Source organism: Bison bison, unplaced genomic scaffold, assembly GCF_000754665.1.
Source record: "Bison bison bison isolate TAMUID 2011002044 unplaced genomic scaffold, Bison_UMD1.0 scf7180017864162, whole genome shotgun sequence".
In the NCBI taxonomy this organism is placed as follows: domain Eukaryota; kingdom Metazoa; phylum Chordata; class Mammalia; order Artiodactyla; family Bovidae; genus Bison; species Bison bison.
Genome location: NW_011494734.1, coordinates 4278479 through 4288583, shown reverse-complemented (window position 1 = coordinate 4288583; position 10105 = coordinate 4278479). Strand labels below are relative to the sequence as shown.

At 37.8% G+C, this 10105-nt stretch overlaps 1 long non-coding RNA gene across 2 annotated transcripts in view; it reads left to right on the top strand.

Moving 5' to 3' along the window:
* Window positions 1–10105, top strand: part of LOC104989720 — a 185629-nt gene that overhangs the window by 75862 nt on the left and 99662 nt on the right. For both annotated transcript variants that reach the window (XR_825408.1, XR_825407.1), the window contains exon 4: window positions 9438–9511. This is a non-coding gene — a long non-coding RNA (uncharacterized LOC104989720). The remainder of the gene's footprint in view (window positions 1–9437; window positions 9512–10105) is intronic.

Below are 10105 nucleotides of genomic sequence, written 5' to 3'. Positions count from 1 at the left end.
TTTTTTTTTTTTTTGCTATTTGCCAAGCTGGCTGACTGATACTTTCACTTCATCTTCATTTCTGTTCTTCAGTCCAATGCCCACATCCCCCCTGCCCTGAATTCCAGATATATCAGAACTTGTGCTGCTTTTGTTTTTTTTCATGCATCTCACCTTGCACACATACACTGAGGTCTGATAAAAATGACCTCCTATCAGAAGTTCAGGTATAGCCTTCCTAGAAAATAGCTCCTGGGGACAGACAACCATATAAAGTTCAATCAAGTTCCACATGCTTAGAATTCAAATTTTTGGATTCACAATGATTTTAAATATATATATATATATAGCATACCCAAATATTTCAGCCTCTGTCTCAGTGTCACCAAAGTCATATCTTTGCCTTTTCTTATTTCCAGCCCCAATTCAAAAGAAGTAAGGCAGACTCTCCTACCACAGATCCCCAAACTGCCATGGCACTCCAAACTTCTGATAGAGTCAACATTTGAGGATTTAAAGAAGTTAGGAAGTAGAGAATAAAATGAAAAGGTAAACAAGGAGACTTCAAAAGGACTTGTTGCTACTTAGAGGATGAACAAACAGGATTATCAATAGAAGTCCACACATCAGCCGTCTTAAATCTGTGCTGGAGTGAGTGTGAACATGGGGAACAGAGGAAAAGGCATCCTTCCGGTTTTCGGGCCATTGCCTCTCTCTTACTGCTCATTCTCCCTTTCATCAGCTTAAGTATCCTCAATGACCTTCTTCATGTAGGCGAATAAGAATCTTAAAGTTCCTTCTTCATATTTGGAGGCCCTGACACTGGCTTATCTACTAAGAAACTGAACAGGGTCGAAAGTTCTTTAATTCCTCACATCTAGGGCCTATTCAGATATTTCAAGTCCCAGCTTTATTATGTAAACTTCTGCTTTCAGAGAATATTTTTAAAGGATTCAACTGCTATAGATGATTATGGCTTGGTGCATGTCAGATCCTTGCTCTAATTGCTCTGGGATATGGCCAGAGGCCTCAGTCAGAAAAAGCCCAAATGGAATTTAGAAAGATGGTAACAATAACCCTGTGTATGAGACAGCAAAAGAGACACTGATGTATAGATCAGTCTTATGGACTCTGTGGGAGAGGGAGAGGGTGGGGAGATTTGGGAGAATGGCATTGAAACATGTGTAATATCATGTATGAAACGAGTCGCCAGTCCAGGTTCGATGCACGATACTGGATGCTTGGGGCTGGTACACTGGGACGACCCAGAGGGAGGGTATGGGGAGGGAGGAGGGAGGAGTGTTCAGGATGGGGAGCATGGGTATACCTGTGGCGGATTCATTTCGATGTTTGGCAAAACTAATACAATATTGTAAAGTTTAAAAATAAAATTAAATTAAAAAAAAAAAAAAAAGAAAAAGCCCAAAAGCCCATGTTTTTTTAGGTTCATTCCAGGGACCACTTAGAAACATAGTAGTTGTGATTTGTCAAATCATTTTATAAACATGTTTTTTTTTTTCTTTTTTAAAAAATTTTAGCTAAGCACTACATATGAGAGACCCTGATCTGTGAACTCAATGGATATATGCTTTTCCCAAAGCAGTGAGAACAATTCTTTAGCACATACCTCCTTTTGATGTTGACCCAATGTGAGCATGATATAACACATCCTATATTTAGGCCAGTGATGTTTATATAAGCCACTGACTATTTACCAAGTTTATTTACTCAGTTAAGAGAAGAGTCCAGATTCAAGTGAGGGTACTTGTTTTAGCACTTTAAACACTAGGGTAACAATGTATTTACATTCCCATTATAAACTATTGCTCAAGCAAACATTTGGAGTTTCACATCTGTAAATTAAGGTGTACCTTGAAAAGGAATAAAGGCATTCCCAAATTTTGGAATGGAAGGGAAACTTCTAAATAAAGAAACTGAACCATAAAACAAGGTTAGACTAAAAGATTCACCATCATATGTATCAAATAACAGAACACATTCTGATTTCTATTTTTCCCTCTGTAAGTTATGAAATCTTTTGAATACATAAAAATGTAGAACATGGTTCATAATTCTTGATATGAAGTTTTACCATATTTTAGTCAACAACTAATCTGAATTTTAAAACTCTGTACACTCTTCACTGATCCTACTTCTGTCTCCTTCCTCAGAGTTAACCATTCTTCTCATTTGCTATTCACCATTTCCATGTTTTAATGTTTTAAAATTGTGTTTAATTATCCCAAGTGTATGTGTAATATACCTTGTACATTTAAGCTTTTTTGTTGTAATTTTTATCTTTGTATTTTCTGCAATGTTGGAATTCAGTACTATGAAGAACATAAAAAATAATGCTGAAGACCAGCCACAGACTAAGAGAAAATATTTGCCAAAGACACATCTGATGAAGCACTATTATTCAAAATATACAAAGAACCCTTAAAGTTCAACAATAAAGCAAACAACTTGGCTTGAAAATGGGCCAAGGTCATTGACAGACATCTCTCCAAAGAATATGTACAGATGTCAAGTTAGCAAATGAAAAGATGCTCTACATCATATGCCATCAGGGAAATGCAAAGTAAAACAACGAGATACTACCGCATAGGCACAGCTGCATACCACGGTCAATGTCCAGAACACTGACAACGTGCGGGTGATGATGTAGAGCAACAGGAACTCTTCTTAATTGCTGGAGGGATTGCAAAATGGTATGGCATCTTTGAAAGACAGTTTGGTGGTTTCTTATAAAACTAAACATACTCTTACCATAGGATCCAATAATCACACTTATTGGTATTTACCTAAAGGAGTTGAAGACTTAACGTCCACACAAAAATCTACACACAAATGTTTATAGAAGCTTAATTTATAATTGTCAAAACTTGGAAACAAGATGTCCTTCTGTACCTCAATGTTTAAATAAATGTGGTATAGTCAGACCATAATTGGAATTATTCAATACTTAAAAATAAATGCACTATCAAGCCATGAAAAGATATAGAGGAACTTTAAATGCATATTATTAACTGAAAGAGGCCAATTTGAAAATGCTACATACTGTGTGATTTCAACTATATGACATGATTGAAAAGGTAAAACTATGGAGACAGTAAAAAGATCAGTGTTTGGCAGGGTTTGGCAGGTAGGAGGGTGCATAGACAGAGCACAGCATTTTTAGAGCAGTGAAAATATTGTGTATGATACTGTAATGATGGATACTTGTCATTATAAATTTGTTCAAATCCATAGAGTATAAAACACCAAAAGTGAAACATAAGGTAAATGATGGACTTTGGGTGATTATAATGTGTCAGTGTAGCTCATCAGTTGTAACAAGTGGGCCAATCTGGTGAGGAATGTTGATGGAAAGCTATACATGTGAAGGGGCAAAGTGTATGTGGAAGTTTTCTTACCTTCCTCTTGATGTTGCTTTGAACCTAAAATGACTCTAAAAATTTAAAGTCTTAATTTTTTAAGTCTTTTAAAAAGTTAAGTTTGATTAGCAAAAAGAAAATACTAATAATCAAACTGATATTGTATATTTATATTGAAGTATTAATGATGTATAAGTCACTTATGACTTTTATTTTCTAGCATGAGCCACTAGGTAGATAAGATGTAAGATATGGTCCTAAGAGATGAGATTTCCAAGAAGTGAATATGAATATCAACATTTAAGAAATGGATGGAACAGATTACAAAAAAGAACAGAAAGACAGAAGGAAAATGGAAGAATGTGATGTTATCATAGAGCATCATCAAAGTATTGGAGTAGTTAGCAGTGTTAAAGGAGAAGGCAATGGCAACCCACTCCAGTACTCTTGCCTGGAAAATCCCATGGATGGAGGGGCCTGGTAGGCTGCGGTCCATGGAGTCGCACAGAGTTGGACACGACTGAGCGACTTCACTTTCACTTTTCACTTTCATGCATTGGAGAAGGAAATGGCAACCCACTCCCGTGTTCTTGCCTGGAGAATCCCAGGGACAGAGAGCCTGGTGGGCTGCCGTCTATGGAGTCGCACAGAGTTGGATACGACTGAAGCGACTTAGCAGCAGCAGCAGCAGTGTTAAAAGTGACAGACACTGTTTTAGGGACTATTATGAGAACACTGAGTTTTTACAAAGGAAGGAATGAAGGGAACAGAAGAATTTATTTTACCACAAGTCATGCAAGTGTTCAACCCTTTGCTTAGCCCACAGTCCTGAAGTTAAGTTTTTTCATTTAGGGAAACTTATGTGAGAGTATCTAGAATAAAATAATTTCAGATTTTATAATTTTTCACATAAGGAATAATCTCTATACAATGGTTCAGAGTACAGTTTTTCTTGATTTTATTTCTTCTATGAGAATATCACTTGAAAATATTGTTTATCAAAACTGACACTGTAAAATTCTTACCCAATTTGTTACCTTTCCTTCTCCAAAAGAAACTTGAAATTTTGAGTTTGGAGCCCTTTGGAATGCCCTCATCAGCACTTATCAGCAGTGTATCATTGGCCAAATCACTTAACCAACATAAGCTTCAGTTTTCTTTTTCTTAAGTAGAAGTGATTGGGTTTTTTTCAGGATATGTTAGATATTGCATGTGGTAAGTGCTTATCAAGCTACATTAATACTAAGACTTTCATGTGCGTGTGCTCAGTCATTCCTCTGTGGCTCCATGGACTGTAGCCCACCAGGCTCCTCTGTCCATGGGATTTTCCAGTCAAGAATACTGGAGTGCGTTGCTGTTTCCTACTTCAGCAGATCTTGCTGACCCATGAATCGCACCTGTGTCTCCTACATTGGCAAGGAGATTATTTAGCACTGCGCCACCTGGGAATCCCATGGCTCTCACAACATATTATAAAATGCCTTCACTTTGCTTTGGTAACTCTTCCTCTCAGGTCTTTTGTCTTTGAAAAATACCTTGTAACTTATTCTCTGATCTACCCACTCTCATTTATAAGTGCTATTAGTATAAGCAATGTGACGTTCGTTGACAAAATTGAACTCCTGGCCTTCACAGAATGTTTTAATTTTTAATCCTCAGCACTCAGTGCTATTTGGCTGCTAGTAATATGTTACATTAACTAACTGAAGGACAAAATCATGACAATTTCAACAGATGCAGTAAAAATGTACATAATGATGAAAACGTACATCATTCATTTATGATAAAAAATACTCAGCAAATGAGGTTCGAACAGGCAATTCAGTAATCTAATAATGAATATCTACAACAAACAAAACAACAAAAAATCAGCAAATACTTAGTGATGAAACAATGAAATTATTTTCTTTGGAATTGGGAATAAGGCAAAGATGTCATCCCTCTTATTCAACAGTTGCTCAAGTTCATGGTAATACAGCAGGTAACCAAAAAAGACAGAAAAGGTCTAATGTTTAGAAATAAAAAATAAACATAAACTTCTATTTTCAGATACTGTGAAATATATAAACATTTAAAAAATAATTCATAGTTAAATCATAAGACTTAAAGAAATTTTTGCAAGATTTCTGTGCATGAAACCAATATTTAAAAATCAGTTCATTTCTATATATCAAAAAAGGTTAGGAAACAAAATTTAGTATATGCTTTTATAATAACATCATAATGTTATGTACTTAGGAATGAATCTAAATAAAATCCTGCTAGACTTCTATACAAAAAAAAAACATGGCAAACATTAAGAGAAATTAAGAAAGCCTAAATCTAAGTTGGGAGAAGGAAATGGCAACCCACTCCAGTATTCTTGCCTGGAGAATCCCAGGGACAGGGGAGCCTGGTGGGCTGCCGTCTATGGGGTCACACAGAGTCGGACATGACTGAAGCAACTTAGCAGCAAATCTAAATTGTGTTACGAAATTTGAATGGATTGGAAAACTCAATCTTATTGTCTATGAAATGCTGCAATCTAAACTCTTATGGCTTCTTTTTAATTTGATAAGCTGATAGTAAAGTTTATAAGGAAATGCAAAGGACTTAAGATTGCCAAGATTTTCTTAAAGAAGAAATGTGAGATGAGAAGACTTATTCTCAGATGCCAGAACTTATAAAGCTACATTAATTGAGACAGTGTAGTGTTGGTCATGATAATAGACAAATGTAGATCTGAAAGAGACCAAGGGAATCAGAAATCATCTGCTGCATATGGGAACAGTTGCTACTGCAAAATGTAGCTCTAAAATCTGCCTGGACTGCACTTTGCATGGACAGATTCTTGATTAGGGGCTCTGGGGGCCAGGGGAAGCTGTGCTGTGATAACACCACACTTCTGGGTAATGTGGCCACCTAATTTCCATTAAGTTTTAGTGCCTTTCTCTAGAAACTTAATTTATTAAAGCTCATCTGACACTTGTTTTAGACGTTTTGGGGGTGAAAACCAAACTAGAACTGGGGACAAATGCCAAGATTCTCAAAGACAGAAAGGGGACCAAAGTATGTTGTGTTTAGACACAACAGCCCAACAACAAAAAGCTGTTGGATCTTTAGAGGTGCTTTTTATGGGCAATCATGTAAGTTGAATCTGTCTACTAAACCTCTAATTTCAAATGGTAGGGCTTTAGGAATAAAGAGAGGTAATGTGATACATGCAGTAGATAGATTCCGTGTAGCTCCCAGTCCTGGTAGCCGAGTACTAGGAGCGTAAGCCAACCAATTTGTAAGAATGATTAAAGTCATCACAGGCAGTTGAAATAGCAAAGGGAGAAAAAAAAAAAATAGCAAAGGGGGGACAAAACTGTGGTCCAAGTGTCACAAGTGGAAGTTCCACCTCTGGGAACCTAGCGTGATAACATTGGGAAGAAGGAAGGTCTGAACCTCTCTCAAGTGCCTACCAGACTAGCAGTGGTGACTTTTCAATTAGAAATTAAATCATCTTTATCTGGGCTTTCTATTTTGTTCCATTGATCTATATTTCTGTCTTTGTGCCAGTACCATACTGTCTTGATGACTGTGGCTTTGTAGCAGAGCCTGAAGTCAGGCAGGTTGATTCCTCCAGTTCCATTCTTCTTTCTCAAGATTGCTTTGGCTATTCGAGGTTTGGGGAGGGAGGAGGGCAGAGGGTTCAGGATGGGGAACACGTGTATACCTGTGGCGGATTCATGTTGACATATGGCAAAACCAATACAATATTGTAAAGTTAAAATAAAAAAAAAAAAAAAAGAAATTAAATCAGTGCCAGAAGTATGGATGCAGAAAGATGAGAGAATGGAGCTTCCCTGACCCAATTCTGTGTAGAAGGGGCTAAAAATACAGAGCTTGAATACAAGTTAAGCAGAATTTATAGTGCCTATGTTAATGCTCTTAATTTAGACAAATTCTGCTTTTACATGCAGGTTAATCATTTTTATTCTTAGAAATAGCTCTTCTGCCTTCTGAAAAGAGCTAGACCAGTTAGCTAGAAAGTCTACTGTATTCTGTATTCAGAATACAGTGTACTACTGTATTCTGAGTTCTTTGAGTTTTTTCTCAAAAATTATATTAAAATGATAAGATCTCAAATAATTTTATGCTTGGAAAGATACTTTAAAGTAGAGCATTAAGGATATGTAATAGAGACATAGGTCATTTATTAGTTAATTATAAAAAATTATTTGGGACCTATTTTTTTAAGGAAAATATTACTTTGTTGGCTGAGAGCTGAGGAAAAACAATGGAGGGAGATATGCTGGGGGGAAAATGGACTTAAAAAAGTTTTCCACTAAACAGTATAGATAGCAGCTTCAGGTATAGCTGGATTGTGATGACCAGAAAACTATCTGTATTAATCTTTTATTTCTGAGTTTCTTTGCATTATCTTCATTCTCTGAAAGACTCTTCCCACCTAGGGGTAAAGAGGGACAGAAATAACTCAGTCCTCATGCTTATCACCTTCATAACTCTACCAAAGGAAATGCATACCTTTTCTGATGGCATTATTCAAAATCTTTGGATCAACTCTAGTCCAGAGTTGGGGACTAGAATTGGGGTTGGAGCCAGTCTAACCTAAGTCACACAGACAAAAATGTGGAAGGGAATTTCCCCAAAGTGGTACCGTGTTGATGAAAATTTTTTTCACTGCCAAATCTATTGCTTAGGAAGTATTTGCCATGCTTCTGACATCACTGGTCTTGCTAATATGCCTGCCTAGCTTTTAGAAGACAGTCAGGTTGTCTTTACTAGAGAAGTCTGCTTCCTTTTAGCTGTTCACACTTCCTGATGGGCAGAGACCATTGGAACCTGTGGTATACCATGTTTTTTCCCTATAGGAATTTTAGTGATTTAAAATCAGCGGTATTTTTCAAGTCATTGTTTTTCCATTTAATAAAATACTTAATATATATGAGGGAGAAGGCAATGGCACCCCACTCCAGTACTGTTGCCCAGAAAATCCCATGGATGGAGGAGCCTGGTAGGCTGCAGTCCATGCGGTCGCTAAGAGTCAGACACGACTGAGTGACTTCACTTTCACTTTCCACTTTCATGCATTGGAGAAGAAAATGGCAACCCACTCCAGTGTTCTTGCCTGGAGAATCCCAGGGACGGAGAAGCCTGGTAGGCTGCAGTCCATGGGGTCACACAGAGTCGGACATGACTGAAGCGACTTAGCAGCAGCAGCAATATATATGAATTTAAAAGATGTGGTCTATAATTATTTGGCTCATATTTTGAGACACTTCTATCCCCACCAGTATTCTTAATGAGATATCTAAATTCCAAAAGTAAACTTCCTCCCACTAAGTCATTCAACAGCCATTTATTACGTGCCTGCTGGTTATACTCTATTTAGGCATGTGTGTAATGTGCACATGTGCTCAGTTGTGTCTGACTCTTTTGCAACCCCATGGACTGTAGCCCACCAGCCTCCTCTGTCCACGGGATTTTCCAGGCAAGAATACTGGAGTGGGTTGCCATTTCCTGCTCCAGGGGATCTTCCCGTTTCAGGAATTGAACCCGTGTCTCCTGTGTCTCCTATACTGGCAGGCAGATTCTTTACCACTGAGCCACCTGGAAAGGCCCATTTAGGCACAAGGAATATCAGTTAACAAGTCAGTTAGGGTCTCTGTCCACAAGATCCAGCATAATGAATCTAATTTTTCCAAATTTAAATCTCTTCTCTCTCTAATCTGAGCTTAGACTTGCCCTATGTAACAAACTACATTTTTTTCAACAAAAGCTTGATATTTCATATAAAGCAAAGCTATATTTGAAGGGATATCCCAATAAGTGTTGTTTGGTACAAATGACACCATTCATAGCAAACAGTAACAAGCCAGCTGCAGTTTGAGTCATGTTTCAGTAAATAAAATATGTGTATGAACTCTGACCCTCAGGCAAGGTTTCTGCAAAAAATAAAATAGGAATGTGATAAACTTCTGAAAACTAGCTTATATGTCAGAAGTTCTAGCCAAAGTGGTATTGCCAGACAGTGTTCTTGAAGCAACATATAATAAAAGAAAAACTTTTTTTTCTCTTATCCCTCTTTTTTAGGAAAAAACTAAAGGAGATTTAGTGAATTGAGGAGACAACTGGAGGTGGTTTAAAAGGATGGAGTGCAAAGAAAGGTAAGTAGAATTTGTAGGAAATAGCTTTATTTTCTTCCTTGGTCCCTGGTGTCACTGGCTTAGGCTTTTGGTGGCAGCCATTATAGTTTAGTTATCTGAAGGGCAAGAAAGCTCAAAGACAAACTGGAAGAATCAAAGTCACATAATCTGAAATATAGAGTTGTGATCATAAATACCAACACAGTCAAGACCTCCTCCAAGTGCTGGCATTTCTGAAAGCAGTTGCAGCCATGTGCCAAGCCTGGCAGGGGACATGTGGGTGACAGCCCAGACTGACCTCTGTGTGGGTGGTCAGTTCTGTCCACTGATGCACATCTTGCTTCAAGGATGAGATTTCCTTTGAGGACTCTGGGTGAACTCTTGGAGCTGCCTAACTGGCTGACCTGGGAAACCCACACCAAGGGCCAAAGGCACCAGAGGGGATCAGGTTTAGACTTTTGGCCATCTGCATGCAATCTCCGCCTCGTTCTGGGAAGCAGGCAAAAGGCTCATCCCTTTGCAAAGCTGAGAGAAGATTTTCCAAGGAAACACAAAAGCCAAGGTCAATTTAGATTCAGAAAGTCACTGCACCAAAGATTCCATGAACCTCTCCAT